We start from the raw sequence: 24,740 nt of genomic DNA on the forward strand, positions 1-24,740 counted from the left end.
AACCAGACAGTCTGCACATAAGCAGGTGTACATAGGTCATACGACTGGCCTGCTTATTGGTCTTTGAAAGTTGATTTCAGAGGGCGCTGGAAAGCTTATAAATTTAAAAGGTAAATAACTTAAAAATGCAAAAAAAAGTAATAATGGATGTTAATTATAAAAATGTAAATGACAAGTTATTTTTTTTTAATGGTTTTTGTTCCCAAAATGACCTTTTTGAGTCCAAAAACTTTCTGTATAGGTTGGGATACCTCAGGCTAAATCAGCTATTTCAAATGCCAAAATAAGGGTATAAACTAGCTACTTGTAAACAATGCAATGCACTTCAACAATAGGTACAATAGATCATTTTGAACAAATTAAAGGGGAGAACATCTTTTTGAGTAAACTGTCCCTTTAAGTATGTATGAATATTTTCTCTCACAGGCTAAAGAATGGTTTCTCAAATTATTATAATCACTTTGTATACTGTTTCCATATCCAGACTACCTCTGCTAGGTTACTTCTCTAATTGGAATCTAGAACATAGATGTATTAAGTCTGTTTTGTCTCTTCTAGCTGGCTTGTTTGGAATATCTGTTCAGCTCAAAAATGGCTCCAGTGGTTAGAAACAGGTGATGGCACGGCAGAATGGCTTTATGGAAACTTCAACCATATGACAGCTTACATTTCTTCCACATGGTTGAGGCCAATTTGCAGGTAAGTACAGGTTATTAATATGTAGGTGTTACATGGTCATTGGCAGACGTTACAGTGAGCTCTCTGCACATGGTGGCAGCTGTAGTTTGCGGACACTAAGAGCAGTCCGCACCTGCTCCTGGTGCCCGTGGCTACATCTGTAAGGCTATGGTGGGGCGTAAACTGTTTCTGAAGCCTCTGGACATGTGACTAGTCTAAAATTAATTTCTACCCCTAGGATTATATTTTATTTCCCCCTATTTTCAAAGACTGCTTAACAGCATAATTTACTTCTCTCCCGTAAAGCCCAACATGGTCACTGGCAGACTTTACAGTGAGCTCTCTGCACATGGTGGCAGCTGTAGTTTGCGGACACTAAGAGCAGTCCGCACCTGCTCCTGGTGCCCGTGGCTACAGCTGTAAGGCTATGGTGGGGCGTAAACTGTTTCTGAAGCCTTTGGGCATGTATAGTCTAAAATTAATTACTGCCTCTAGCATGGCATTTTATCCCCCTCCCCCTATTCTCAATGGCTGCTTACCAGCATAATTTACTTTCTTCCTTCCTGATAGCCCCAACATGGTCACTGGCAGACGTTGTAGTGAGCTCTCTGCACATGGTGGCAGCTGTAGTTTGCGGACACTAAGAGCAGTCCGCACCTGCTCCTGGTGCCCGTGACTACAGCTGTAAAGCTATGGTGGGGCGTAAACTGTTTCTGAAGCCTTTGGGCATGTATAGTCTAAAATAAATTACTGCCTCTAGCATGGCATTTCATTTCCCACTATGTTCAATGGCTGCTTAACAGCATAATTTACTTCTGTCCTGTTAGACCCAACATGATCACTGGCAGATGTTACAGTGAGCTCTCTGCCCATGGTGGCAGCTGTGTTTTTGGACATGTGGAGCAGTGCGTGCCTGCTCCCTGTGCCCATGGATACAGCTGTAAAGCTATGGTGGATTGTAAATTGTCTCTTGATGCCTATGAGCATGATAATTTTAAAATAAAATAATTTTATTGCCTCTAATATAGCATTTTCATTTTCCCTTTTTCCCTTATTTTTCAAAGTAAAGTTTGTGACTTTATAGTCTATATATTAAATAAAAATAGCCTATGCATTTTCTCCTATTAAAGTACTTTTTAAGCCCATCATGGTCAATGGCAGACGTTGCTGTGAGCTCTCTGTCATGGTGGCAGCTGTGCTTGTGGACACTTGGTGCAGTCCGCACCTGCTCCCAGTGCCCATGAGTACAGCTGTAAAGCTATGGTGGATTGTAAATGGTCTCTGAAGCCTTTGGACATGCAGTAAAGATATAATAATCCCTAAATATATCAATGTTTTAATGACAATTATACATTTCCATTAACCTTTTATATGACCACTTAAAAAATGGCGTATCCCTCCTTTTCAAAGTACTCTAAGGACCCTTGTCTTGTTTTTCTACATGACTGCTTCACACATGCTATATCCAAGTAACTCCTCTTTGGCAAAGATCTCTCTTCTCCATATATGTTAATTGGCAGTAGGTACAGTAAACGCTATTCATAGCAGCTGTGTCTTTGGGAAGTGGAAGCAGAGGGCCCTTGCTGAAGCTACCCAAGGCTAGTTATATACTGTGGTACATTACAAGTTTGTCTCCTCAGCCTTAGGTCATGCTCCCCATCATATGTCCCATGCAAGCCCAACCCAGAAAATGCACAACTAACATTCATGGTAAACTCTATTCTGTTGCATTTATTTTTGCTCCCTTTTTTATACTTTTTTTTTATATTTGTTGCATTTATGAAATTATGATATGGATCGACTGTTAGGCTGTAGTTTTGAAGCATTTGGTCATATAACTAACCATTTAAACCTATAAATCTCCTTATATATTGTACAGCCCAGAATATAGACCTTAAGACTTTATGTTCATATTTAATGTTTGAGTATTAACTATAGGCAAGGTAAATTTACCACAATGTCCTGTTTCTTACGTTAAGTAGTATGTATTTTTTTCCCCCGTATCTGCAGGTGATGCTAAAGTTATCAGATCTACAGCACCAGTTGACCTACAGCCAACACTTAGTGTCTAGTTCATTGTCAAAAGAAATGTTTGTGCCTCTCTCGTTACAACAGGTAAGAGTTAAATTGTTGTAAAGACCTTAAATTCATAGAATAAATTCATAGCTGTTTCCTGTATAACAGTAGATAATTTTTGTTGCATTATTATTTTAGTATAATTAGTGATAATAGTCAAACCATGGCGTTTTAAGACTAACAACCCTGCATTACTGTGTGTTTAACACGCAAGTTGTCAAGCAACTTTGAACTTAGAAGCACTTTGAACTAGCAAAGCAGTGCTGGTCCTAATTGGTAGCACTAGTTTAACATCTGTGCGACTGGTGCTATTGATTGTATCTGCTTGGGCTAGCAGTACTCTGTGCGACTTTAAACGTCTTTTAACCCTTTACAGGTGCTAAACACCTAGCTTTGGAGCATGTAACTTTACCACACTAATGACCCTGTAATGTTGTCCACTTGTCCTTGCATTGTCTTTCTGTGGTTTGACTGTACTTTTAATTTCAATATACATTTATCCTTAAAGGAATAGGGAAAGCAGTTGTTAGTCCTAGGTTATATCTATCTTTTAAAGGGGCATTACTAGTATTTTCTGGGGCAATATAGGTTTTTTTTTTTTTTTTTTTTTAAGACCAAACAAAAAATGTTTTAGCTTCTTAAGAAAGATTGGCCTGATCTCAGAGCTTAGGAAGCTTTTTATTAATGTAAATGTTCAATGTACTTGCACATGCGATCATAACAGCCAGTGGTAAAAAATAAACTTAAATGTATTGTATAGAGTGATATTTTAAACAACTTTCCCATTTTAATTCTGTTATCAATTTTGCTTAGTTCTTGTGGTATCCTTTTTTTTAAAAAGTCTACACCAGAATTTTTATTGTGTAAAAATAAATAAATAAATAGCTTTATTACCCATACCGCCAGTTTTGTATAACCAACAGTTATATTAAATAATACTTTTTGCCTCTGTAAACTGCCCCCTTATTTCAGTTCTTTTGACAGACTTTGCATTTTACGTGCACACTCTGGGGCTCCTTTCAGCCGACGGCTTTATTCTTCAACAAAGGATACCAAAAGAACAATGCAAATTTGGTAATAGAAATAAATTGGAAAGTTGTTTATAATTATATACTGTTGCTGAATCATGAATGTTTAATTTACAAGTCAAGCATCCTAGAACTACATTTTTTAAAACCCATGTTCAAGTTTAAATATTACTGTATTTTCTTATGTATTGTAATTTTATTTTTGTCTGTGTCCCTATGTCACTAATATATATTTCTTTATTTATAAAGCGCCAACAGATTCTGCAGCGCTGTCCATGGGTACAAAGATAAAAGTACAATATAAAATACACCAGACAAAGTTTAACAAACAAATACAGGGGGAATTGAGGGCCCTGTTCCCGTGGGAACTTACAATCTAGATGGGTAGGAGGGTGAGAAACAGGAGGTTGGGACTGCAAAGGTGAGAATGATGATAGTGTAGAGTTAGATGAGGGCAGCAATTAGGCAAGTGGAATTCATTTGTTACTGATTTGGAGATAGGCTTCCATGAACAGAAAGGTCTTTAGGGAGCGTTTATAGGAGGAAAGGTTAGGGGAGAGTCTGACAGCTCTAGGAAGTGCGTTCCAGAGGGTTGGTGCCGCACTAGAGAAGTCCTGTAGTCTAGCATTAGAGGAGGTGATGGTAGAAGATGCAAGGAGCAGGTCATTGTTGGATCTTAGGGGGCGGACTGGAGTATATTTGTTGATGAGTGAGGACAGGTAGGTGTGTGTGTGTGTATATGACTCCAAACATCCAAAGGAGGAAGAAACAGGAACTCCGGACTCATGGAACTTGTGCAAAGAAGTTTATTCAGCAATGTTGCTCATAGTAAGGTGTGTAACCTAGAATACACCTGACGCGTTTCGCGCATGCGCACATGCGCTTCATCAGAGGTAACGATCTCAGAGCAAAGCCTATAAGCGAACCATCAGCCAATCAGGTAGTAAAGAAACAGATGCTAATCATGAACTGTTAATTCAAATGTTTAGTCCACCTGAGTGTACCATTGGTAAGCATAGAGGCTTAATATCTCTCACAAATAAATTTGTAAATATGTATTAAATTAATACATCCAAGTATGCGTTCACATCAACTTATAAATCAGAAAAATGAGGCAATAAATTTAAAAAAAAAAATAAAATAAAACAATTCGTTTGAAAAAAAAAAAATATATATATATATATATATATATATATATATATATATATATATATGTATATATATATATATATATATGTGTAAACACAAAAATAGAAGTGTGTACATATATGTCAATACAAACGCAAGAAACAATGCAATAAAGGACCATATATATAAGAATATACATACATAATGCAATGACCATGGGACATCCAAAATATACACATTTAGATAAAACTGAGGTAGTATATCATTAAACAATTAAGATTATTTAGTGTCCCAATAGTCATTATATTCCATCCATATAAATCAAACCATTAGTTTAGGAAAAAATAAAAAATGTTAAATGAGATAAAAAAATATATATACACTTGAAAATGTTATAACAAATGATAAATATATTTTCTCCATATGCACTGTAGAGAGAGATACTGCAAAATAATAAAAAATAAAAATAAATGAAACCATAAAAATATGTACATTTGGGCAATAAAAAAAAGAGGAACCAAAAGAACAAATAAGCATAACTAAATCTTCTCTAAGTAGACATTTAATTGGTAACACATCTTTAGTCAAGGAGAAGAAATAGAAGGAAGATTCAAGGATTGATTTTCCTAAAAATAGGTCCAATGATGAATACAAATATATAAAGATAGATATGGCAATCAAGTTAACAAATAAACCCCTTGTTTCTACATTCCAGATGGGAAATGGATGATGTCTACACTCATTCTACAAATAGGTCTACATCCATTCTTTTATTCATTCCTTCTGGAGTTCTAGTATGTAACTTAACTATCCAAAAGATCTCTTTTTTTCTCAGACACTTTTCTCTATCGCCCCCTCTTGGATGCTTTTTGATAATATCAATACCAACACAGGAAAAATACTTTGGTCCAATACCATGGAATCTGAAGTGTTTCGCTACAGGTGTTTTGGGTTCTTTATCCTCCAGGGATCTTAAATGTTCACGTACTCTATCCTTAAAGGGTCGAGTCGTGATCCCTACATATTGTTTAGTACAATGAAGGCAATTAACTAGATAAATAATAAATTTAGAATTACAGTCAATTCTATCTTTAATTTGGAAGACTTGTTTTGTAACACTTGAGGAAAATGTATCAGTAACAGATATGCAGGAGCAGGCCTTGCATGGTACATGGCCACATTTAAAGCATCCAATTCTGGGACTAAGCCAATTAGTGGTAGTGTTGTCAGTGATTGGTTTTCCGACTAAATTTTTCCTAGTCATATCTGCAATAGTCGGGGCTTTTTTAGCTACACATTTTACCCCATTATATAGTACTTCTATTAGGGAGTCATCCCCCTTAAGTATAGTTAAATTTTTCTGTACTATATTAGATATCTCTGTATTGTCTACTATATTGTGTGTGTGTGTGTGTGTGTGTATGTATGTATATATGTGTATATATATGTGTGTGTATATATATTCACACTCTCTATATAAATTGTACCTTTTTTTTTTCTTTCAAAATAAGCTTAAAGAATAAAGTTAGTTTTGAAAGCTGCAAGTTTCACTACAGAAAGAAGTGGGGGATTTCTTTGTTTTTTTTTTCTTCAAGATCCCTTTTAATCTAGCAACTCTGGTATTTCAGTTTTCATGGACTGTAAAGTACACTGTTAGTGGTGTAATAAATCTACAGAAATGCTGGAATATCGCAATGAAAGTAAGACGTTGCATACATACATTGATAAAAAGCCTACTGCCCATTAGGGATGGGCGAATATGTAAATTTCTGAATTTGAATGTTAGAACAAATGTTATTACCGAAATTTGAATTACAAATCCGAATGTTGATACGAACGAATATTCTTAGAAAATCTATAATCGAATGCTACAGTTTTCGAATGTCACTTTCGATTTTGAATGTTTATAATTGGATCGAATGTCCACATTCGAAATTTCGAATTTAACATTCTATTTAACAAATACTATTCAGAAGCTCAATAGTTCTTGTGGTAGGGAATCTAGTAAATTGATACATAATAGATAGAAACATTTGAATTGATATATTTGTATTTCAATTGAATATTGCATAATTTGAATATTACATTTAAAGAAAGCATTAGAAATACTATTATAAATTCAAATTTTTCTTAACAAATATGTTAGAAAGTAATCGTAAAATTTGAAACCGAACATTCGAAAATCGAATGTTATGTAAACATTTAAAATTTGAATGAATGTGTTAAAATTTAGTTTCATTTTTCGAATGTTGCGAAACATTCGCCCATCCCTATTTATGCAGGAGAGGGTTATTTTAAATACCATAATGGTGTCTGCATCTGACCTTTCTTGCGCAGTTCTGGACATTTTCTTAGTAATACATTTCACCATGAAACCTTTATCTAAACTTTTAGTTGTGTTGGCAATGTTGCTTAAAGGACCACTCAATGCAGTAGAATTACATAATTAAGTACATAATAAAAATACAATGCGATCGCACTTAATCTGAATTTCAAATAAGCAGTAGATTTTTCTCCCATTTTCTGGCCCCTTGTATCATGTGACCGACCTCAATCACAGACTAGTATACGTATACCCTGTGAGCTTCTATACGTGCTCAGTAGGGGCTTGTTGCCCAGTAAGTGTGAATATAAAATTTTGACTTGAGTGTTCCTTTAATTCTGTATTAGAACGGTTTCAGATCTTAAGGAGTTGTACATTTAAAGAGAAGTAATATCGAAATGCTGAATCATTTAAAAGTGATGCAGCAGATCTGTAAAAGGCTTAAAAGAAAATATACACATTAGTATCTCTGTAAAAAAAAGACACTGTTACCTCTGTCTTTGGTAGCCCTATCCTATTATAGACCAAATGTAAGCATCTGTAGGCTTATCCCAGGACTAGCGAGGGATCATGCGCCTTAGTCACCTTATTTCCGTTCTCAGTTTTTTTGTTTTTTTTATACATCCCAAAAGATCAGGGTAAAGAATGAACTCAGCACAGATGATGCAGATGACTAAAAGGTGTGTGTTTTTATTTGTTTTTTTTCTCTTGTTAAGTGTATCCAGTCCACGGATCATCCATTACTTATGGAATATATTCTCCTTCCCAACAGGAAGTTGCAAGAGTCCACCCACAGCAAAGCTGCTATATAGCTCCTCCCCTAACTGCCATATACAGTCATTCTCTTGCAAGCCTCAACATAGATAGGAGGTCGTGAGAGTCTGTGGTGATTTATACTTAGTTTATTCTTCAATCAAAAGTTTGTTATTTTTAAATGGCACCGGAGTGTGCTGTTTATCTCAGGCAGTATTTGGAAGAAGATTCTGCCTGCGTTTTTCTATGATCTTAGCAGACGTAACTGAGATCCATTTGCTGTTCTCACACATTCTGAGGAGTGAGGTACTTCAGAGGGGGAATGGCGTGCAGGTTTTCCTGCAGATAAGGTATGTGCAGTAAAATATTTTTCTCGGAATGGAATTGACTAAGAAAATACTGCTGATACCGAAGTAATGTAAGTAAAGCCTTAAATGCAGCTATAGCGACTGGTATCAGGCTTATTAATAGAGATACATACTCTTATAAAAATGTGTTTTAAAACGTTTGCTGGCATGTTTAATCGTTTTTTAACGTACATTGGTGATAACACTGTAATGTTGGTATAGCCTTAAATGCAGTAAAAGCGACTGGTATCAGGCTTATTAATAGAGATACATACTCTTGTAAAAATGTGTTTTAAAACGTTTGCTGGCATGTTTAATCGTTTTTTAACATATGTTTGGTGATAAAACTTATTGGGGCCTAAGTTTTTTCCACATGGCTGGCTTAAATTTTGCATAGAAACAGTTAACTGAAGCTTCCCACTGTTGTAATATGAGTGGGAGGGGCCTAATTTAGCGCTTTTTTTGCGCAGTTAAAATTACAAAATGAATTATCCAGATTCTCTCAGCAGTCCCATGAATACTACAGGACATTTCTAAAGGGCTAAAAAGACTTCCAAAATCGTTTATAGGGAAGGTAATCCACAGCTCTGCTGTGGCAGTTTTGTTGTCGTTTTTTTATCTGTTTTTTGCATTAAGGGGTTAATCATCCATTTGCAAGTGGGTGCAATGCTCTGTTACCTTATTACATGTACTTTAAAAATTTCGTTTGTTTTACTGCCTTTTTTCACTGTTTTTCAAATTTTGACAAAATTTGTTTCTTTAAAGGCACAGTAGCGTTTTATATATTTGCTTGTTAACTTGATTTGAAGTGTTTTCCAAACTTACTAGTCTCATTATTAGTCTGTTCTAACATGTCTGACATAGAGGAAGCTCTGTGTTCATTATGTTTTAAAGCCATGGTGGAACCCCATCTTAGAATGTGTACCAGATGTACTGATTTCATGTTAAACAATAAAGATCTTTTTTTGTCTTTAAAAACATTATCACCAGAGGATTCTGTCGTGGGGGTAGTTATGCCGACTAACTCTCCCCACGTGTCAGAACTTTTGACTCCCGCTTTAGGGACTCGCGCTCAAATGGCGCCAAGTACATCAAGGGCACCCATAGCGTTTATTTTACCAGGGGATTCTGTCGGGGGGAAAGTTATGCCGATTAACTCTCCCCACGTGTCAGACCCTTCGACTCCCGCTTCAGGGACTCACTCTCAAATGGCGCCAAGTACATCAAGGGCGTCCATAGCGTTTATTTTACAAGACATGGCAAAGGTGGTGAATAATACTCTGGCAGCAGTATTAGTCAGACTACCTGAAATTAAAGGAAAGCAGATAGCTCTGGGGGTAGATACAGAGCATACAGACGCTTTAAGAACCATGTATGATACTACCTCACAATATGCTTAGTCTGTGGGTGATTTTTTTTGACTCAGGGAAGATGATTTAACCTGATTCTGATATTTCTACATTTAAAATTTATGCTTGAGAACCTCCACTTCTTGCTCAGGGAGGCTTTGGCTGCTCTGAATGAATGTGTACAATCGCAGGGCCAGAGAAATTATGTAGACTGGATAAATAATATGCAGTGCCGGTGTGTACTGATGTTTTTCCAATACCTAAAGAGGTTTACTAAAAAAATTTTTTTAATAAGGAATGGGATAGACCAGGTGTGCCGTTCTCTTCCTCTCCTATTTTTTAGAAGAATGTTTTCTAATAGTTACCACCACACGGGACTTCTGGCAGACAGTTCCTAAGGTGGAGAGAAGAGTTTCTACTCTAGCTAAGCGTACCACTACCTCTGGCGAGGACAGTTGTGCTTTTTAAGATCCAATGGATAAAAAATGTTTATTCAGGGGCGGAGCCGGAAGCTGCCATGAGTGCAGTGTAAAACCGGAGCTCCGTGCAACTAGCCCTTAACATACTAAAATTCTGGCATTATAAATATCGCTATTTGAACTAAACAGTATGGGAACTGAACGCTAAACTCTTGGTGCACATGACGAGACAACTTTTGTGAAGCAGCGACAACTGATAAGGTGATTATCGCCAACATCTCTCTGTATCACTGGCGCCGTGCGCTAAAACGGAAGTGAAGCCCGATTGCCATTGGAAAACTTCAACGCACAAAAGAAGCACAACAAACACTCATGCTCCTTTGACGAAGCAGTTTGCAGACCACAGGACTTTGCGGTCATCTACTTTTAGTGAGCAATCTAACTACCATATCCCGGTACTGCCGCATGGACGGGTAAGCTAATCAGCCACGTGGTGGCTACGGCACTCACACAACACAGCTTTAAGGAGCCAAAACCCGACTCAAAAATTTTCAAAACAGGGGCAATTTACAACCTCAATAGTAAAGACACAGTGACATATATATGGCAGAGGTGTGAACCTAGCTCTATGGTTTTTTCGCATCAGCTAAGGATCTCAAGGCAATATACCGTAACGAAAGTACCATGATTCACTAGAGACATTGCTATTAAGCACATTAGTTGGGCTTCCTAACTTTATAGGACATTTACTTTCACCCACATGGTTATCTGAAACAAGACTGTCATAAGTGCAGCACAGTACGCAACGAGAGAATATTCAGTTAACAGTTGCGCCCACATATAACAGAAAACACTGAAAGTTTGACAAAATCTGCAGACTTTATTGCACAGTAGACTTTTATATAGTTTATTGAAGCTTCTCTACAGAAACAATGGCGTCCAGGCGTTCAATTAGGCCTGACAAAGCTCCAAAATCAACTACTACTATCAAGACACTATCTATGTCCTCCTTTTTACAAACTGCAGATTCAAAAGATACCACACGAACAAACACCAATGCAGGAGGACAATCCCCAATCACAGACTCTCAACTGGATAATAACATGAGCCCTCCATCACCTGAGCCACAACTATCAGCATCGCTGCTACATAATTTGCCATCTAAGCAGGATATAGCAAATATAGTGCGTACTTGCATAAGAGAAGAACTAGCTACTATGGCACAAGACATCCACACATTAGGGTTTCAAATGGAATCACTAGAGACCAATCATGATCAATTGAAAGAAGAAGTGCATACTTTGACTGAACAAATTTCCTCACAACAAGATATTATATACAACCTCCAAGAGAAATTGGAAGACTTGGAGAATCGCAGTCGGCGTAAGAATCTAAGAATACGGGGAGTACCTGAAGATGTTTTGCCTCGAGACTTCCCAGTATACCTACAAGCATTGTTTCAACATATCAAGGAATCTTCACATACCACTGATATACAATGGGTAAGGGCGCACCGATCCCTCCGTCCCAAGCCACCAGCCACAGCACCCCCTAGGGACATAGTAATTAGATTTAAAAATTTCCTGGAGAAAGAGATGCTACTGAACCAGGCCCGCAAGAATCAACCAGTCAGATTTAGAGGCACTGTAGTCCAGTTCTACCAGGACTTATCATTTGAAACCTTACAAAAAAGGAAAGAATTTGCACCCCTTACAACAGCACTGCGGAACAAAAAGATCCCATATAGATGGGGTTTCCCAACACAAATTTGGGTCCTCAGAAACAACACGAGACTTATCTGTAGATCCACAGAGGACATTTCTGACTTTTGTTCATCATTAGGTATAGACCCTATAGAGACAGACTCGTCAACAAATCTAATCTTACCAGCTACAAAGAGGCCAAATACGACGACACCAAAGTGGAGTACAGTGTCTGCCAAGAAAGGGAAAACCACAGATGCCACACCACAAGGGAAACATGCTCCCAGCCTACACCTATCCAACACGTCTCCTTAAATTGGACAGTATGTAAGGTCTCAGGTGTCTGATCCTAAGATAGATATGTAAAAGTTTGCTTTTAAGACAAATTCCCATGCTGTTTGTTTTGTATGTTTTATTTGTTACACATGTTTTAAGTGCGATTTCATAATCCACAATATAATTTAGCCAGAATAGATAACTTCTTTTTAGATATGACATTAGGGCTTGTTATTGCAATTTACTGTTGAATTCCCCAAGTATTGCTCTCAATATGCCCTACATTAGGAAGAGAGCCTTGATTTCATGTTCAAGTAATAGTTCCATATCAGGTTTGTTTGTTTGTCTGTTTGTTTATTTGTTTGCATATACTGTTTGCAGTGTTCTTATTGAAGTGGATTTATTTTACAGATATAATGCTTTCCTAAACTTAACGTGCGCAGACTCTGCACCAGGTACCGTGCTGCATTCCAGACATCTGTGTCCCACTATTAAATAGAGATGCCACAGTCTACAGGTAAAGACACACGTTCACTCACATTATTAACACAGAACGCCAAAGGCCTGAACTCACCCCACAAACGCTCTAAAGCTATTTCAGATTTATCAAAAAAACAAGCAGACATCCTTTTCTTGCAGGAAACGCACTTTCAACACAATAAGGAACCCAAATACTTTGGGAAGGCATTCACAACACACTATCACAGCTCAGGACCTAACAAAAAAGCAGGAGTCAGTATATTAATCAAAAAAGGGATCCCATTCACTTTAACCAATATGAGCAAAGACAGGGAAGGCAGATTTCTAGGGCTCATGGGACTTTTATACGGCAGGCCTATAACGCTGATCAATATATATGCCCCCAACTCCAAGCAAGCCCCTTTCTTTCAAAATGTATTCAAGAAAATTTTAGACCTCGCAAAAGGCCCTATCTATTTGGCTGGAGACTTCAATTTTCCTTTACAACCAGAGAAAGATAGCTCCAATCCTAAAATTTTAATATCCAAAAAAACCTCCACACTCCTATGGAAGAATCTGAAAAACCTCAACCTATATGACATCTGGCGTTTTATACACACAGAGAAAATAGACTATACCTTCTTTTCAAACCCTAACAAATCGCATAGTAGACTAGATTATATCTTTACTAATCAAAAAGGTCTAACTACGGTTCGCCGTTGTGAGATATTACCTACTTTTTGGTCTGACCACTCGGCAGTCATGCTAACATTTTCATGGCCCGAAACACCCTTAGACCCCTTTAGCTGGAGGTTAGACGACACTTTACTGACTAACCCATCCACCTTAGATAAGCTATCCACACTTATAACTGAATATTTTACTCATAATGTTAATTCAGTAGGAAATAAATATATTGAATGGGAAGCGCATAAATGCGTAATCCGGGGAGAATTGATAAAACTTAAAGCGTTACACCAAAAACAAAATCGCCAACAATATAACGATTTAACGGAAGCATTTGCAAAATTAGATCATGCACTAAAAAGAAATCCAAATGATTCCGCAGTAACACAGAAACATCAAGAAGCTCGAAAAGCTTTAGACAGTTTCTTGGAAATAGAATATCAAGCGCTCCACAAGAAAACGAACAGCATGTTTTATTATGAAAGCAATAGAGCAGGCAAATTACTGGCACGCGCGCTAAAAAAGAAAAAATTCAAATCATTTATATATGAAATCCATAGCCCAAAACACAAGTCTCCACTTTACACAACTAAAGACATTCTTGACACTTTTCGGAATTACTACACGGACCTTTATAATATCACTAAAACCCCCTTGACAGAAGAACATCATTCTCACCTTCGTACATACGTAGACAATTGTCAGGTCCCCAAAATCACATCAGAACAATTACAAATTTTGAAAAGACCTATAACCCCACAAGAACTCCAATATGCCATAACTAATTTACCTAGCGGGAAGAGCCCTGGCCCAGACGGCTTGACAGCCAAATACTACAAAACCTTTTCCTCTATCTTTATCCCCCATCTGGTCCAACTTTTTAACGAGGTCACAGAGGAGAAACCCATTTCCCACCCTCAATGCTTGAGGCACAAGTATCCGTACTCCCTAAACCGGGTAAACAGCCAAATTCACCTGCAAATTTCCGCCCGATTTCTCTACTTAATGTAGATATCAAATTATATGCAAAAATTTTAGCAACCAGGGTTAATTCGGTCCTTCCATCCCTGATACATCTAAATCAAGCAGGCTTTACACCTACACGTGAAGCTAGAGACAACACCACCAAAATTTTAACTCTTATGGAATACGCCCGTAATCACCAGATCCCCTCCGCGTTCATATCTATGGACGCGGAGAAAGCCTTTGATAGGCTCGACTGGGCCTTTCTAAAACAAACCTTATTTAAATTTGGATTTGACCAAGAACTAATAATGAAAATATTTGCTTTATATAATGCACCTCAAGCAAAAGTCAAGCTAAATGACTCCTTTTCAAGCCCCTTCCAAATTAATAATGGAACCAGTCAGGGATGCCCCCTTTCACCGCTACTTTTCGTCCTGTCAATGGAAATCTTAGCCTCATACATACGACAGAACATTGCCATTTCGGGGATCCAGATAGGTCCAGCAGAATACAAAATCACGCTTTATGCGGACGACATATTTCTCACCCTCACAAACCTAGATACTACAGTCCCTGCCTTGATGGCTACGCTAGAAACATATGGGAGATTTTCAAACTTTAGCATAAACATTACGAAATCCGAACTGATACATATAAATCTATCGCCAACAGTTCTAACTAACATACAACATCAATTTCAATTCAAACAGAAGGGAAAAGCAGTTAAATACTTAGGAGTCTACATAACTCCAAACATACAGGATGTTATAACATTAAACTATGAAAGTCTCATCCTAAACATAAACTCTATACTAAGAGGCTGGAATGGAAAATCTATATCATGGTTAGGCAGACTTAACGCATTAAAAATGATAATATTACCCAAAATATTATATCTAATGCAAACCCTGCCTGTCCCACTCCCCGACCCGTTAGTGCATAGGCTGCAAAAAGCATTGAATAATTTCATCTGGGCAAATAAACGCCCTCGTATCGCTACTGCTACCTTATATAGACCAAGGGATCTAGGAGGCATGGGAGCACCAAACATACAACATTATAGGTTAGCTACCTTTATGACCAGGATAGTTGACTGGTGTAGACATGCAACAGATAAAGAATGGGTCCAAATAGAAAATCTTTTGAATAACAACCATAATATAAGTGGGAATTGTTGGCTCCCCCCTAACCAGAGATTACTCTCACCAACAATCTTCCACCCCCTACCGAGAAACCTACAAATTGTGGGATAAAATTATACGACAATATACCACATAATTTCTTCCATATATTCTCCTCTGACCCCAATAGTAGGAAATATAGCCTGCCCGTATAAATATTAAAATACATAACTCCTCAAGCGATAACCATTCAGAACTCTTTTCCGATCTATACCCCTATTTGCAGAGGGAAAAATCAAATCACATACTGATCTAACAGACAGCATTGGGCCCCCCAACTACAAAACTGGTTGTCATACTCACAACTAACCCACTTTCTTTCTACACATCCATCTAAACCACACTTTACCTCGCTCCCTAACCCCTTTGAAAATTTATGCACTAACCCCACTCCCTAACAAAGGCATACTCTCAATAACACATAAGCAACTCCAATCGTCCCCACTTTAAAACCTCTACCAACATATGTCAGTAAATGGGAAAGGGAAATCGATAGCACGATCCCTGAGCAAACATGGTATGATGTATTCAAACACATGGGTAAAGCCTCTTCTTCAATTTCCATACTGGAAATGAACCTTAAACTGCTGTGCAGATGGTACTACACACCTGCCCGTCTGCATCAGTTATTTCCAAACACCCCAGCTACATGCTGGAGAGGCTGCCAAGAAAGTGGTACCCCGTATCATATCTGGTGGCAGTGTCCGAAAGCTAAAACCTACTGGGAGGCTATTGAGAAAGAAATTGCACTAGCATTAAATATACCCATGACATTTGATGTATGGTTTTTCGTTTTTAATCACTTCCCAAAGATAAAATGTAAGTTAAGGCTATCGCTTTTAACGATAATGGTCAATACCGCTAAAAGACTGATACCATTAAATTGGAAACAAATGGAACTTCCTACAGTGAAAGTTTGGAGGCAAGCAGTCACACATAACATAGAGTTAGAAAAATATCATTACAAACAGACACACCGACAGGAAGATTATCACTCACTACACTTCTTATGGGAGGAGTATTTGAACTCGAGACCTACAGACCACTACTAAGATATATATCCACCCTGAAGCATGATAAGTAATAATAGGCCTGGCGTTTACACCATCCTATGCAATTCACACCTAAATGCAATATTTATGGAAAATTGGAATGCTAACTACCAAGCCAACAGGTTACAGATTAAAGCCGGTATTCTGGTGCGCGTACTGTGCAATGTGTAATGAGTAATTTCTACAGTCTCATCATGTATTGATAAGCTGAGTATTAAGATAATGTGAAATGTTTTCCACTATTGCATGTTTGAATATTGTATACACAACTTGAAACATTTATCTGTTTACTTATTTAAACCCATTTGTATGCAAATTCAATTTACTTTAATAAAACTGTTGAAAAAAAAAAAAAAAAAAAAAAATAAAGTTTATATTTTGTATGATAAAAAAAAAAAAAAAAGTTTATTCAACAGGGTTTTATCCTGCTGCCCCTTGCATACATTGCTTCTGTCACTGCTGCTGCGGCGTTCTGGGTTGAGTCTCTTGATGAGGCTTTACAGTTAGCGACTCCATTGGATGAATATATTTGACAAGCTTATGCTAGCCAATTCCTTTGTTTTCTGATGCCTTTGTTCATTTGACTAGACTAACGGCTAAGAATTCTGTTTTTTACTATACTGGCGCGCAGAGCGCTATGGCTTATATCATGGTCAGCTGTCGTGACTTAAATAAATAAGCTACTTAACTTCCCTTCAAGGGGCAGACCCTATTCGGGCCTGGTTTGAAGGAGATTATTGCTTATATCACTGGAGGAAAAGGTCATGCCCTTCCTCAGGATAGGAATCAAGGGCTAAAAAAAGGTCTAATTTTCGTGCCTTTTAAAACTTCAGGGCAGGTGTGGCATCCACTTCCTCTAAGGCAAAACAAGAGGGAATTTTTGCTCAGTCCAAGGCGGTCTGGAGACAATCGGACCTGGAACAAAGATAAGCAGGCCAAGGAGCCTGCTGCTGCCTCTAAGGCAGCATGAAGGAACGGACCCCTATCCGGTAACTGATCCTATAGGGGGCAGACTTTCATTCTTCGCCCGGGCGTGGGCAAGAGATGCCCAGGATCCCTAGGCATTGGAATTTATATCCCAGAGATATCTTCTGGATTTCAAAGATTCCCCCCCTAAAAAAGGGGAGATTTCGCCTTTCACAATTATCTGCAAACCAGATAAAGAAGGAGGCATTCTTACATTGTGTACGAGATCCTTCCAGTTCCAAGAGAGGAACAGGGACAGAGTTTTTACTCAAATCTGTTTGTGGTTCCCGAGGTGAGGGAACCTTCAGACCTATTTTGGATCTAAAGATCTTAAACAAATTCCTCAGAATTCAGTCATTTAAGATGGAAACTATTCGTACCATCTTAACTATGATCCAGGAGAGTCAATAGAGGACTACAATGGATTTGAAGGATGCTTATCCTCACATTGTGATGCATAAAGATCACCTTCGTTTTTCAGGTTTGCCTTTCTAGACAGGCATTACCAGTTTGTAGCTCTTTCCTTTGGGATATCTACAGCCCCAAGAATCTTTATGGAGGTTCTGGGGTCGCTTTGGCGGTCCTTAGGCCGCGGGGCATAGAAGTGGCCCCTTAGTTAGACGACATCCTGATACAGGCGTCAAACATCCAAATTGCCAAGTCTCATACGGACGTAGTACTGGCATTTCTGAGATCACATGGGTGGAAAGTGAACAAGGAAAGAGTTCTCTATCCCCAATCTCAAGGGTTTCCCTCCTAGGGACTCTGATAGATTCTGTAGAAATGAAAATTTACCTGACTGAGTCCAGGTTGTCAAAGTTTCTAAATTTCTGCCGTGTTTTTCATCCCATCCGCGCCCTTCGGTGGCTCAGTACATGAATGAAATCGGCTTAATAGGTAGAGGCAAGGGACATAGTACCGTTTGCACGTCTACATTTCAGACCGCTGCAACTATGCATGCTCAGTCAGAGGAACGGGGATTACCAAGAGACCAGAGATTCTCTTCTCTGGTGACTATGTCGGGTCCATCTGTCCAAGGGTATGACCTTCCACAGGTCAGATGGGACAATTGTTACAATGGATGCCAGCCTTTTAGGTTGGGATGCAGTCTGGAACTCCCTGAAGGCTTAGGGATAGTGGACTTAGGAGGAGACCCTCCTTCTAATAAATATTCTGGGAGTGATATTCCATGCTCTTCAGACTTGGCCTCAGTTAGCAACTCTGAGGTACATCATACTCAGTCGGACAATATACACGACTGTGGCTTACATCAGCCATCAAGGGGGAACAGAAGTTCCCTAGTGATGTTAGAAGTCTTACAATAATTCACTGGACAGAGACTCACTCTTGTCTTTCAGCTATCCATATCCCAGGTGTTGAGAACTGGGAGGTGGATTTTCTAAGTCGTCAGACTTTTCTTCCGGGGGAGTGGGATTTCCTCCGGAGGTCAAGACCAAGCAGGAGAGGGCTTTGGTGTTTTTGACAGCGCCTGCGTAGCCACGCAGGACCTGGTATGCAGATCTGGTGGACATGTCATCCTTTCCATCACGGTCTCTGCTTCTGAGACAGGTCCCTCTACCTCAGGGTCCTTTCAACCATCTAAATAGAATCAATCTGAGATGGACTGCCTGGAGACTGAACGCTTGATGTTATCAAAGCATGGCTTCTCTGAGTCAGTCATTGATACCTTAATACAGACATGAAAGCCTGTCTCTAGGAAAGTTGAACATAGATATGGTGTAAATATCTGATTGTTATGAATCCAAGGGTTACTCATGGAGTAAAGCCTGGATTTCCAGGATATTATCTTTTCTCCAAGATGTTTTTGAGAAAAGGGTTGTCAGCTAATTCCTTAAAAGGGACAGATTTTTACTCTATTTTTTTGCACCAGCGTCTGGCAGGTATTCTAGACGTTCAGGCATTTGGTCAGGCTTTGGTTAGATCCAAGCTTGTGGTTAAAACTGTTGCTCCACCATGGAGCTTAAACCTGGTTCTTAAGGTTCTTCAAGAAGTTCTGTTTGAACCTTTTTTGTTCCATAGATATCAATCTTTATCTTGGAAAGTTCCTTTTGGGTAGCTATTTCCTCGACTCATAGTCTCCAAGTTATCTGTGTTACAATGTGATTCTCCTTATCTGGTCCTTCGTACGGATAAGGTAGTCCTGCGTACCAACCTGGGTTTTTTCCTAAGGTGGTATCTAACAAGAACATCACTCAAGAGATAGTTGTTCCATGCTTGTATCCTAATCCTTCCTCAAAGAAGGAACGTCTATTACACAATATTGGACGTGGTTTGTGCTTTAAAGTTTTACTTACAAGTTACTACAGTTTTCATCAAACGTTCACCTTGTTTGTTGTCTATTTTGGACAGTGGAGAGGTCAAAAGACTTCAGCAGCCTCTCTGTCTTTTTGGTTAAAAAGCATAATTCATTTAGCTTATGAGACTGCTGGACAACAGCCTCCTGAAGGGATTGCAGCTCATTCTACTAGAGCTGTGGTTTTCACTTGGGCCTTTTTTAAATGTGGCTTCTGTTGAACAGATTTACAAGACGGAGTCTTGGTCTGCGCTTCATACTTTTTCAAATTTAACAAATTTGATACCTTGCTTCTTCGGAGGCTATTTTTGGGAGAAAGGGGTTTTTTTTTTACAGGCAGTGGTAACTTCCGTTTAAGTACCTGCCTTGTCCCTCCCATCATCCGTGTACTTTAGCTTTGGTATTGGTATTCCATAAGTAATGGATGATCCGTGGACTGGATACACTTAACAAGAGAAAACATAATTTATGCTTACCTGATAAATTTATTTCTCTTGTAGTGTATCCAGTCCACGGCCCGCCCTGTCACTTTAAGGCAGGTAATTTTTTCATTTGAACTACAGTCACCACTGCACCCTATGGGTTTTCCTTTCTCTGCATGTTTTCGGTCGAATGACTGAATATGGCAGTTAGGGGAGGAGCTATATAGCAGCTTTGCTGTGGGTGGACTCTTGCAACTTCCTGTTGGGAAGGAGAATATATTCCATAAGTAATGGATGATCCGTGGACTGGATACACTACAAGAGAAATAAATTTATCAGGTAAGCATAAATTATGGGTTTTTTTTTGTTTTGTTTTTAGCAAAAACATACATCTTTAAATAACTTTCAAATTGACTTTATATTATACATTTTGTGCTTCATTCTCTTGGTATCCTTTATTGAATGAACAGCAATGCAAAACTGGTAGCTGGCTCCCACACATTAGTAAGCCAATAACCAGAACTATATGTACAGCCACCAATCAAATCCCAGCTCCTGAGCATACCTAGGTATCCTTTTCAGCAAAAGATACCAAGAGAAATAAGCAAATTGGAATGTTTAAAATTGTATTCCCTATCTGAATCGTGAAAGAGGAAGAAAATGTTTCATGTTCCTTTTTATTAACGGCTAACAAATCAGTTAGCAAATTTTTGTTTTGTGGAGGAGTTGCTTTAGGGCTAAATAAGAATTTGTTGAGTAACGTCACTTTAACTGTGATACTAAAAGAACAATTTTAATCAATTGCACTCTAAAATAGCCATCCCTTTAAAGTGAATATAAATTTTGATGCTTAAGTGCCCGTTTTGTAAAAATTTGATTAAAAACAGGGGCACTGTAATTCATCAAAATTTACATTTTACTCCTGTTGTGTAACTTTAAAATTGAAAGCAGCACCAGCTTCCTCCGGTTGTCGCAAGCAATTTCTCATGTCAAAAATGATGGATAGAGGTCATCCTCCAATCACAGCTCCTCCTCCCCTCCTCATTTTAGACCCAGGAAGAGGCTTGGCAACGGGTGGAGGAAGCTGGAGCTGCTGTGAAGATTAAAAGGTAAGTTGTTTTTTTTTTTTTTCACAACAGGAGTGAAATGTAAATTTTGATGAATTAAAGTGCCCCTGTTTTTAATCAAATTTTTAAAAACCGGGCACTTTAGCATCAAAATTTACATTCACTTTAATAACTGCTGACAGTTCTACTTGATATGCAGCAATTTGTATGTGTCTAATTCAATTTAACATTTTGTGAATGAGTTGGTTAACCCTTTGAGGACCAGAAATTTCAGACAAAAACTTACTCAAAAGACCAGAGCATTTTGCTCCATTTTAAAAAAAAAGGTGGGGTTTTTTTCTCTTTCTGCAGTGTAGGATGTGCGCTCTCGCTCGCACACATCTCTTACCCTCAAAATAGTATCCGTTCTCTAGTGGGACATGCAATCCAGCCACTGTCGGCGAGACTGCTGCAGAAAGAGCCCAGGACAGCAGCGTCCTTAAGGGCTAAACAACTAGCGCCATACAGGGGATGGCGCTATTCGTTAAAGGGTTTAAAAGAAAAAAAATGCCAATTGCTGAATAAGTTGATACCCATTGTAGGTGTTCCCTGAATTACAACCCATTTAAATGGATCCTGTTGAGGAAAAAGTGTACACCATTTCTACTGTATGCTATGCTTTAGGGTTTGTAGGAGGAACTTGAAATTTTGTTCTGTATTCTCATTTTTTTTATTTTTATTTTGCAGGTGTTTTCCAGTTGGAGTACGTGTGTGTGTTTTGTGTAACTGCTGCTCTCATAACTCGGTGTACCCGTGGAAAGGGATTGTCCTTGGTGTTCCTGTTTGAACTATAAACCTGGCTATTTAATACAATGCTATTAAAGAGTTTGATATCTGTTCTATTAATAAAGTTGTGACTGATCTTACATTGTGTTTATAGTCTTTTTTTTTATTGATATGGGTATGCATTAAAGAGATGATAAATCCTACTGTTTATGAAACGCTAGAATTTACCATCAAATAAAATAAAATTTCGCCACAGGCTCAGTGCTAACCTAAACGCCTCTGGCCATCCACAACACAGCTCAGTTTTTCAATATCACAGCTATTGACGAAGGTAGAAACGTTCTCATTGAAAAAAAAGTTGTGCCGTGGGTGCTTAGGTTAGCACTGAAGCTGTGGTGAAATGAAATAAAGGGGCCTATTCATCAGTGTTTGTTTTTTTTAACTGATGAATGAAGGTCGCCTTTAGTTTTAGTGATTGTAATTCCTATATTACTTTATTTTTTTTTAATTTTTTTTTTGTCTTTAACCCCTTAACGACCGAGGACGTGCAGGGTACGTCCTCTAAAGGATGTCGGTTAACGACCAAGGACGTACCCTGCACGTCCTCGGTCTGGAAAGCAGCTGGAAGCGATCCTGCTCGCTTCCAGCTGCTTTCCGGTTATTGCAGTGATGCCTCGATATTGAGGCATCCTCCAATAACACTTTCTGGCCATTAGATGCAGAGAGAGCCACTCTGTGGCCCTCTCTGCACCGGACATCGGTGGCCGGTATCGGTGGGCGGTGAGCTGTGGAGGGGGCGGAGCTGACGGGGGCGCGCACGTGGGGTGGCGGGCGGGTGCACGGGGCGGGAGCAGGTTGGAACCGCTACACTACAGAAAAAAAGTTACAAGAAAAGGTTAAAAATAAAATGAAATAAACTTTTTTTTTTTAAAGCATCTAAGGGATCTGGAAGGGGTGGGGGGAGCTACACTACAGAAAAGGGACATTTTTTTTTTATAAAAAAGCATATTTTTCACTAAAATGGGTACTGGCAGACAGCTGCCAGTATCCAAGATGGCGCACATTAAGTCAGAGGGGGAGGGTTAGAGAGCTGGTTGGGGGGCTAAGGGGGATCCTACACAGAAGCATATGTAAATATGCTAAAAAAAAAAATGCACAAAAAACCCAAATTTTCCTTTTATTTTAGTACTGGCAGAGTTTCTGCCAGTACTTAAGATGGCAGGGACATTTGTGAGGTAGGGGATTGAAGAGAGATGTTTGGGAGGGATCAGGGGGTCTGATGTTTCAGGTGGGAGGCTGATCTCTACACTAAAGCTAAAATTTACCCTGCAAGCTCCCTACAAGCTACCTAATTAACCCCTTCACTGCTAGCCATAATACACGTGTGATGCGCAGCGCCATTTAGCAGCATTCTAATTACCAAAAAGCAACACCAAAGCCATATATGTCTGCTATTTCTGAACAAAGGGGATCCCAGAGAAGCATTTACAACCATTTGTGCCATAATTGCACAAGCTGTTTGTAAATGATTTCAGTGAGAAACTTAAAATTGTGAAAAATTTAAAGTTTTTTTTTTAATTTGATCGCATTTGGCGCAAAATGGGCCTAGATCAATACTTGGGGTTGTCTACTACACTAAAGCTAAAAATACCCCAAAAAGCTCCTTACATGCTCCCTAATTAACCCCTTCACTGCTGGGCATAATACACGTGTGGTGCGCAGTGGCATTTAGCGGCCTTCTAATTACCAAAAAGCAATGCCAAAGCCATATATGTCTGCTATTTCTGAACAAAGGGGATCCCAGAGAAGCATTTACAACCATTTGTGCCATAATTGCACAAGCTGTTTGTAAATGATTTCAGTGAGAAACTTAAAAATTGTGAAAAATTTAAAGTATTTTTTTTTAATTTGATCGCATTTGGCGCAAAATGGGCCTAGATCAATACTTGGGGTTGTCTACTAACTTCACTAAACTAAAAATACCCCAAAAAGCTCCTTACATGCTCCCTAATTAACCCCTTCACTGCTGGCATAATAACACGTGTGGTGCGCAGTGGCATTTAGCGGCCTTCTAATATTACCAAAAAGCAATGCCAAAGCATATATGTCTGCTATTTCTGAACAAAAGGGGATCCAGAGAAGAATTTACAACCATTTATGCCATAATTGCACGAGCAGTTGTAAATAATTCAGTGAGAAACTGAAAGTTTGTGAAAAAGTGAACGATTTTTTGTATTTGATCGCATTTGGCGGTGAAATAGGTGGCATGAAATAAACCCAAAATGGGCCTAGATCAATACTTTGGGATGTCTTCTAAAAAAAAATATATACATGTCAATGGATATTCAGGGATTCCTGAAAGATATTGGATATTAGTGTTCGAATGTAACTAGCGTTAATTTTGAAAAAAAATGGTTTGAAAATAGCAAAGTGCTACTTGTATTTATGGCCCTATAAGTTACAAAAAAAAGCAAAGATGTAAACATTGGGTATTTCTAAACTCAGGACAAAATTTAGGAAACTATTTAGCATGGGTGTTTTTTGGTGGTTGTAGATATGTAACAGATTTTGGGGGTTCAAAGTTAGAAAAAGTGTTTTTTTTCCATTTTTCTCCTCATATTTTATAATTTTTTTATAGTAAATAAGATATGATGAAAAAATTTAGAAAGTCCATTTAATGGCGAGAAAAACGATATATAATGTGGGTACAGTAAATGAGTAAGAGGAAAATTTCAGCTAAACAAACACCGCAGAAATGTAAAAATAGCCTTGGTCCCAAAC

This window comes from Bombina bombina, chromosome 5 (assembly GCF_027579735.1).
Source record: "Bombina bombina isolate aBomBom1 chromosome 5, aBomBom1.pri, whole genome shotgun sequence".
NCBI lineage: Eukaryota > Metazoa > Chordata > Amphibia > Anura > Bombinatoridae > Bombina > Bombina bombina.